Raw genomic sequence first — 9,321 nt, forward strand, 5'->3', positions numbered from 1 at the left:
GAATGTATGCCTGAATATACATATAATTCTTAGTTCTGTCCACTAGGATAATCTGCGAGCAGCAGTACATCCAGGAGCACACACAGTGCCTAAATCTTGGTTGCTAAATGCAATTCTTGGCCAGGCATGGTGGCTAATGCCTGTAATCCCAGCACTTTGGGAAGAAAGAAAGATCGCTTGAGGTCAGGAGTTCAAGACCAGCCGAGCCAACATGGTGAAACCCTGTGTCTACAAAAACTACAAAACCTAGCCAGGCGTGATGGCAGGTGCCTGTAATCCCAGCTACTCGGGAGGCTGAGGCAAGATAATCACTTGAACCCAGGAGGCAGGGGTTGCAGTGAGCCAGTGAGATTGCAACACTGCACTCCAGTCTGGGCAACAGAGTGAGACACTGTCTAAATAAATAAATGCAATTCACCATCGAAAGGCACCAAGGCTCCTTGGAAAATTGGCTGATTCTTGAAGTGGGTCAGGGAAAAGTACAAGATAAGCCTGGAACACCATCTTGAGCAACTTAGGTAATGCTCAGAGAATGATAGGGACTTGTCCAAAGGACAGAGAAGCCATTTGAAAGGGGCTCTCTTGACCGGGCATGGTGGCTTACACCTGTAATCCCAGCAGTTCGGGAGGCCGAGGTGGGTGGATCACTTGCGGTCAGGAGTTTGAGACCAGCCTGGCCAACATGATGAAATCCCATCTCTACTAAAAATACAAAAATTAGGCTGGGCACGGTGGCTCATGCCTGTAATCCCAGCACTTTGGGAGGCCGAGACGGGCAGATCACGAGGTCAAGAGATCAAGACCATCCTGGCTAACACAGTGAAAACCCGTCTCTACTAAAAATACAAAAAAATTAGCCAGGCATGGTGGTGGGCGCCTGTAGTCCCAGCTACTCGGGAGGCTGAGGCAGGAGAATGGCGTGAACCCAGGAGGCTGAGCTTGCAGTGAGCCGAGATTGTGCCACTGCACTCCAGCCTGGGCAACAGAGCTAAACTCTGTCTCAAAAATAAATAAATAAAATAAATAAAATAAAATACAAAAATTAACCGGGCGTGGTGGCATGTACCTGTTATCCCAGCTAGGAGGCTGAGGCAGGGGAATCGCTTGAACCTGGGAGGCAGAGGTTGCAGTGAGCCAAGATCGTGACACTGAACTCCACCCTGGGCGACAGAGTGAGATTCCGTCTAAAAAAAAAAAAACCGGGGGGGGTGCTTTCTCTGGTCAAATCTGTGACAATTTGTCCAAATAAGTAATAATAGTGATGGATCATAATCCACTGAATAAAACAGGAATCAGTGAGTCCACAGTGATAGTAATAAACAGATTAACAATTATGTGAAGAGATAAGAAAGTTGTTCCTTAAAGTATAATGCCAAGCAATTAATATAGTAGGAATACTGGACTTAGAAAATTGTAATTTGGAAATAATTATGAAAATATTTAATTATGGCAAAGAAATATCAATGGATGCTAGAACCAGGGGATACAAGTAGGATGAGAAATGTTCATACAGCCTTAAACATGTCTCCACATAAAATAACTATTTATTATAAAGGAGACAAAGAGAAACTTAGATGGGGGAAGAACCTGCAGACACCATCTTAATTAAGTAATCAAAATTAGTGTCACCACTAATGGGATAAACTGGCATGTATATCCCCCACCCAGAGCATGCAATGAGAAGGACACAGTGCCACTCTGTTATATTCCTGCCAAAAGCTTAGTAACCTGGATTGTGTCAGGAGAAGGCACTGTATACACACAAATTGAAGGACGTTATTCAAAATGACTGCCCTGTCATCTTCAAAAGGGCAAAAGCCAAGAAAGGCAAAGAAAGACTTAGGGAAGCCAGGTGGACACGAGAAGTGGGTGCACAGCGTGGGCCCCAAGGGGCATTTGGTGACACTTGAATGGAAGGGTCTAGGATCTCTGGGTACAGAGAACAAGGAAGTTTTTGTTCTATTCTTACAACTTTTCTATATGTTTGTAATTTGAAATCATTTTAAAAATAACGAAAAAGAAAAAGAAAGAAAGAGAAGAAAGGAAAGAAGGAAAGAAGGAAGGAAGGAGAGAGCACAAGAAAGAAAGAGAAAGAAAGGAAAAGAAGGAAGGAAGGAAGGAAGGAAGGAAGGAAGGAAGGAAGGAAGGAAGGACGGACGAACGCTTTTTGTGGTTTCCTTGAGAGTCCTTTTATTGAGATGTGATTTTCAAACCGGATCATATGTGGCCTTGAATTTTATTTGCATTACCCCCTAAAAAGGAATACAAGCTTGGCCCCCATCCCCTTGCCATCATTGACACTCAGCTCCTATTTGCCAGCTACTGAGGTTTGAAAAATTATGCAAAATAACAGTGACAGGAAAGTGGAGAAACCACTAAATCAGACTTCTTTTGACGGCTTTTGTGGGCTGTTACATGTGTTTGTGATTACAACTTTGATGTTTACTCTTTGGCTGGTAAAAATTGCCCTGTATGTACAATTAAATACGAAGATAATGAATGACAGTCTGCATAATTAATACATTATTTGTATAATTATGATTAATTTATTAATAATAATAATTTTTGGATTACGATTATTATTAGCTGACCACCACGCCCAGCTAATTTTTGTATTTTTAGTAGAGCTAGAGTTTTGCCATGTTGGCCAGGCTGGTCTCGAACTCTTGGACTGAAGTGATCCGCCTTCCTCAGCTTCCCAAAGTGCTAAGATTACAGGTGTGAGCCACTGCCTCTGGCTGAACTTGAACACATCTCAGAACTACAGGGTATTCCTAAAACTCTTCCAGAAACACACATGGCCCTAATGAGGTAGTCTTTGGGGAGAAAAGATGCAATTGCACCTTTCAATTATTTTCACCTTCCAGTTTGTGATACATTGGTCCACATAACTTTAGCACCATGTGGTTGATCAGTTGACTGATCTATCTTCCCTCCATGCACTTGAAACTAGGCCTCATAAAATTTAGAAAATAGGCCTCATATAGAAAAAATTAACACCAAGTGGCTCTGGATAGGGTCCCACCCTGCCTCAATAAGGTCCCACCCTGATAGGGTCCCACCCTGCCAATTCCGGGAAACAACCTCATGGGGTCCCACCCTGCCAATTCCGGGGGTCCCACCCTGCCTCGAAGTTCCCGGAATCAGCAACTCCAAGAAAAAACCTCATAAGGTCCTGCTGTAACCAATTAGCATAAGACAACTTGCTCAGGCCATAGACAGACCCAATTACCACGCGCCTAAAGCTTTGTTTGAATTTCGCGCCCTAAGCTGTGTTTGAACTTGTATTTGCCTATATAAACAGCCTGTAACAAGCAGTCGGGGTCCCAGGGCCAACTTAGAACTTGGGACCCTAGCGCGCTAGTAATAAATAACTCTCTGCTGTGAATCTCGTGTCGGTGATCCTTCGCGGCGACCCCTGCCCAGGAAGGAATCGACAGTTCGGTTCCAACATTTGGTGCGTTGGCCGGGAAGTGGGGTCGTCCGAGGACCCCCGACCCATCCGGCGGAGACCTATCTGGCCCGGGCCACGGACTGCTGACTGAACGGACCTACCAGGTACCTTCGTTTTGTTCTGTCTGTCTTGCCGGCTAACTCTGAACTCTGGAGAGTACTCCTTCTGAATTAAGTGGGGAAGGGGGACAGACGTGTCCCGCACCTTCCCACTTTTCGCCCTGGGGGACGCCCTGGCGGTAGTCTGGGAGAAGGCTAATGACTCGGTCAGCCTCCTCAAATCTGTAGGCAGGCCGCCCCTGCCGTCTGAATATTTTGTAATCTTGTGGCGCTACTCTCTGGCCGCGCGGCTTCTCCTTACTTGTCTGGTCTTTGTTTTTGTTACTTTTGTTTTGTCCTTGTTTGTTATACGTGGACGAAATAAGACAGACGTTGACGACTCCTTTGTCTCTGACCCTGACTCACTTCCCTGACGTTCGGGCTCGAGCCCACAACCTCTCCATAGAATTCCGTAAGGGACGATGGCGAAAATTCTGCTCGTCCAAGTGGCCTACCCTCCATGTTGGGTGGCCCCGGGACGAAACATTTAACCTCCCAATTATCTTACAGGTTAAAGCAACAGTGATGGATCCTGGGCCACACGGACACCCAGACCAGGTGGCCTACATAATTACTTGGGAGGATCTGGTCCGAAACCCTCCCTCTTGGGTGAAACCCTTCCTCCATTCCCCTTCCCCATCCCAATCTACCCTCCTTGCCTTAGAAGCCCCAAAGAATCGGAATCCGGACCCGCATAAGCCAGTCCTCCCAGATAAACCCCAGAGGGACCTCCTCCTTCTCGAACCCCTGCCTCCTCCACCTCAAAACCCCCTTCGGGGACCTCCACCTTACGCTTCACCCTTGCCCCCTGTCTTGTCCCCAGCTCTTTCCTCTACCACCTCGACCCCTACCCTTTCTCCAACTTCTCCCTCAGCCCCTCCCTCCACCCCGTCTCCTCCTCCAGCCCCGCCCAAACTCACCCCTCGGACGCCGCCGCCGACACCTCCTCGTCTCCGCTTGCGGCGGACTGAGGACCCAGAAGGCCCTTCCACTTAGCAATCCTCCCTTTTTCCCCTCCGTACTGTCAGTCACACAGTCCAGTACTGGCCCTTCTCTGCCTCTGACCTCTATAACTGGAAGACCCATAACCCTTCCTTTTCCCAAGACTCTCAGGCCCTAACCTCGTTAATAGAATCCATTCTCCTCACCCACCAGCCCACCTAGGATAATTGCCAGCAACTCCTGCAGGTCCTCTTAACCACTGAAAAAGGCAGCAAGTCCTCTTGGAGGCCCGGAAAAATGTGCCAGGACCAGGAGGCCTCCCAACCCAACTTCCCAATAAAACAGATGAGGGATTTCCCCTCACCCGCCCGGACTAGGACTATGAAACGGCACCAGGTAGGGAGAGTCTCCAAATCTATCGCCAGGCTCTGTTGGCGGGTCTCAAAGGGGCAGGAAAACGCCCCACAAATTTGGCCAAGATAAGAAAGAAACCCCTAAGGAAAGGGAAGCCAGGTTAGCGAAGGAACAGATAGAGCGAGAGGATCGTAAAAACCGAGTAAAGGATAAGCATTTAACAAAAATCCTGGCAGCAGTTGTGAGAAAGAAAGGACCAGGGAGAGAGGGAAAGAAGCGGAGACGGCCAAAAGTAGAAAAAGACCAGTGTGCCTACTGCAAAGAACAGGGGACTCGCGGAGGCGTTAAGGACAAAAGAGGGCGCGGCCAACTCCCGGAGGAACGGCAGGCCGAGAGCGCGGCGCCCGGGCCTGGCGCCAAGCCTGAGCCCGCCAGACGGGAGGCGGCCCCGCCGCGGGCTCGGCTCCGGCCCCAACCACGCCAGCATGGCCGGCCGGACCGTACGGGCCGAAACCCGGAGCCGGGCCGAAGATAACATCAAGAAGGTAATGGCGACCATCAAGAAGGTCCAAAAATGGAAGAAGCAATGAGTGACTGTAGGCGACACTTCCCTTCGTATCTTCAAGTAAGTGCCAGTGGTGGACCCCCAGGAGGAGGAACGAAGGCGGGCAGGTGGCGGGGCAAAGAGATCCCGTGGCCGGGAACGTCGGGGCAGGGGCGCCAGTCCCCGAGGGGGTGGCCCTCTCATCCTGCTGGATCTCAATGATGAGAACAGCAACCAGAGTTTCCATTCGGAAAGTTCCCTGCAAAAAGGCACAGAGCCCAGTCCTGAGGGCAGCCCCCAGCCCAGCCGCCCTGTGTCACCTGCCGGACCCCCAGAAGGGGTCCCTAAAGAGGCTCAGCCCCCACGGCTAGGCCAAGAAAAAAAATCCCGGGGGCATAACTGCTGGCAGCACTGACGAACCCCCAATGCTGACCAAGGAGGCCCTGGCAATGATCCAGCAGATGCATGCCTGGACACACTTAAATAATTGAAAGCTAAAATTACTGATTAAAAAAACTGACTTTCTAATCCCAAAGACAAGTACCCTCGTAGAACAAGTGACATCTGCCTGTAAGGTCTGTCAGCAGGTAAACGCTGGGGCTACCCGAGTGCCAGAAAGGAAACGAACTCGTGATAACCGCCCAGGAGTCTATTGGGAAATAGACTTCACTGAAGTAAAACCTCACTATGCTGGATATAAGTACTTACTGGTATTTGTAGATACCTTTTCAGGATGGGTAGAAGCCTACCCCACCCGGCAAGAAACGGCACACATAGTAGCCAAGAAAATTTTGAAAGAAATCTTTCCTAGATTCGGACTTCCCAAGGTAATTGGGTCAGATAATGGGCCGGCCTTCGTTTCTCAGGTAAGTCAGGGGCTCGCCAGGATATTGGGGATTAATTGGAAATTACATTGTGCCTATAGACCCCAGAGCTCAGGACAAGTAAAAAAAATAAATAAAACAATAAAAGAGACCCTTATTAAATTGACCTTAGAGACTGGTTTAAAAGATTGGAGACGCCTCCTATCCTTAGCTCTGTTAAGGGCCCGGAATACACCTAACCGTTTTGGGCTCACTCCATATGAAATCCTCTACGGAGGACCTCCCCCTTTGTCAACCTTGCTTAATTCCTTCTCCCCCTCCGATCCTAAGACTGACCTACAGGCCCGGCTAAAAGGACTCCAAGCAGTACAGGCCCAAATCTGGGCCCCCTTGGCAGAACTGTACCAACCCAGACATCCACAGACCAGTCACCCCTTCCAGCCATAAAGGTTGACGGAATCTCCACTTAGATCCACGCATCCCACGCCAAGGCTGCTCCAGAGACGTCCGGATCAACACCACTTAAGACGTGAAAACTCCAACGCTCCGCGGACCCGCTCAAGATAAGACTCTCTCGTATCTAACTCCTTACTTATTGTTTACCCTTCTTCCCTGCGCCGTCTCTAGTGTAGTTTTTGACGCTAACCCCCACCGGCCATTTAGCCTGACCTGACAGAGAATTAATTTTAATAATCAAGAGGTCTTAAATAAGACCTCCGAAAATGCTCCTATAAAGACTTGGTTTCCAGACCTCTATTTCAACCTAAAAAATAACAGATAGATAACAACAAAATTAATATAAAGTCTCTATTTATACCAGCACAACCCGCCTAAAATTCCCCTCCAAATCAGACTATTAGTCAATCCAGACACTGCCCCTGTTGCAATAAGGCCAGACCAGGTTTTATTAGAAGCTAAGAAGCCCCCGGTTTCCATATCGGAGAAGCCCCAACTAAAAACTCCTCAAAACACTTCCCCGCCCTTAATCTCCCTCACCCTCGCCGACATGTTAAAAATTAAGGTAGCGGCTAGAGTTAAGACCAGGACAGCAGCCCTAGTGCATAGTAACCATCATCTGCAACAACTTAAAATAGCCATAGATAAAAACCTTAAAGCCATAGAACAATCTATCACAAAACTTGAAAAGTCCTTGACTTCTCTGTCTGAAATTATATTACAAAACCGACAAGGACTAGAAATTGTCTTTCTAAAAAAGGGCGGGCTCTGTGCAGCCCTAAAAGAGCAATGTTGTTTTTATGCAGATCATTCAAAAATAGTTAAAGATTCTATGGCAAAACTAAAAGAGAAAAAATCTCAACAAAGTTAGTTTAAAAATTAGTACAACCAATCCCCTTGGCTTAGCACCCTAATCTCCACCATCTTAAGACCCCTCATCCTGCTCACGCTCATCCTGACTTTCAGGCCATGCATACTCAACCACTTACTCACCCTTATTAAAAATAGATTACATGCTATGGTTCTGACCCAACTATACCAGACCCTCAGGACTAAAAAAAGAGGCTCAAGATTGAGCCTCTGACACAAAAAGAGGAGGGAATGAAACTAGGCCTCATAAAATTTAGAAAATAGGCCTCATATAGAAAAAATTAACACCAAGTGGCTCTGGATAGGGTCCCACCCTGCCTCAATAAGGTCCCACCCTGATAGGGTCCCACCCTGCCAATTCCGGGAAACAACCTCATGGGGTCCCACCCTGCCAATTCCGGGGGTCCCACCCTGCCTCGAAGTTCCCGGAATCAGCAACTCCAAGAAAAAACCTCATAAGGTCCTGCTGTAACCAATTAGCATAAGACAACTTGCTCAGGCCATAGACAGACCCAATTACCACGCGCCTAAAGCTTTGTTTGAATTTCGCGCCCTAAGCTGTGTTTGAACTTGTATTTGCCTATATAAACAGCCTGTAACAAGCAGTCGGGGTCCCAGGGCCAACTTAGAACTTGGGACCCTAGCGCGCTAGTAATAAATAACTCTCTGCTGTGAATCTCGTGTCGGTGATCCTTCGCGGCGACCCCTGCCCAGGAAGGAATCGACAGTTCGGTTCCAACACACTTCGGTTCACATTCCCAAAACTAACCTATGATAATAACTGGGGAGCTGGCTGACAACCAATGTTAAATGACAGTTTTAAAGACACATTTAAACTTACCATTGAAATTTTATTTGGCAGAGCAAATGGAAAAACTGTTAACAAAAAATATATACGGAATTTTGGCAGATCAAGTGGTTGTCTTGTATGTTCAGGATTTATACTCACCAGTAAAGATTGGCAACTCTTGGGTTTAATGTTACACTTAACATGCTATTAATATATTTTAACAGGCCGGGCATGGTGGCTCACGCCTGTAATCTCAGCACTTTGGGAGGACGAGGCAGAAGGATCACTTGAGACCAGGAGTTCGAGACCAGCCTGGCCAACATGGTGAAAACCCATCTCTACTAAAAATACAAAAAAGTAGCTGGGTATAATGGTGGGCACCTATAATCCCAGCTACTAGGGAAGCTGAGACAGGAGAATCGCTTGAACCCGGGAGGCAGAGGTTGCAGTGAACGGAGATCGCGCCACTGCACTCCAGCGTGGGCAAGAAGAGTGAAACTCCATCTCAAAAAAAATATATCTATATATATATATAAACACACACACACAATCATGATCAAGAATACCTGAGAATTTAAGAATATATAAAATAACAACATTTTTTTCACAAGTAACATAGGGCCTCATCTTTTGAAACTGTTAAGGACTTTATAGCGTTTCTTACCCTAATTTGTAAATTAAACTATAGAGTCCTGGATTCAGAGTCCAAGGTTTTTGTATTGCTGAAACCACATTGCATCATACGTTCAAAAAGTTTCTTATTTACTTCCCAAGCAGAGACTTTGACCATGACATTAAACATTTAGCAACAGTTTAGATTATTTTTTAAAACACCTACTTTCAATGTTGTCTCTTTCTGGGTTGGAATTCTAGTCAGTATCTACCAACTACATTTCAGAGAAAAGATTCAAATGCCTTCTCTTTATGATAAAATATGTCAGGAACTATATATGCATTTATAAGGGGTATAAATGTATCACAGGGCTTTA

The 9,321-nt window shown here is 46.9% G+C and overlaps 1 long non-coding RNA gene and 1 pseudogene across 1 annotated transcript; both read left to right on the plus strand.

The window, feature by feature from the left end:
* LOC144335895 (B-cell CLL/lymphoma 7 protein family member C pseudogene) overlaps window positions 1–6,029 on the plus strand; it is a 45,839-nt pseudogene extending 39,810 nt beyond the window's left edge.
* Window positions 3,313–7,009, plus strand: LOC144335896 (uncharacterized). Its single transcript, XR_013407101.1, has 2 exons — window positions 3,313–3,558; window positions 6,547–7,009. It is a non-coding gene; the product is annotated as an uncharacterized LOC144335896 (long non-coding RNA).
* Window positions 7,010–9,321: the final 2,312 nt, after the last annotated feature.

The sequence above is a fragment of the Macaca mulatta genome, chromosome 16, assembly GCF_049350105.2.
Source record: "Macaca mulatta isolate MMU2019108-1 chromosome 16, T2T-MMU8v2.0, whole genome shotgun sequence".
In the NCBI taxonomy this organism is placed as follows: domain Eukaryota; kingdom Metazoa; phylum Chordata; class Mammalia; order Primates; family Cercopithecidae; genus Macaca; species Macaca mulatta.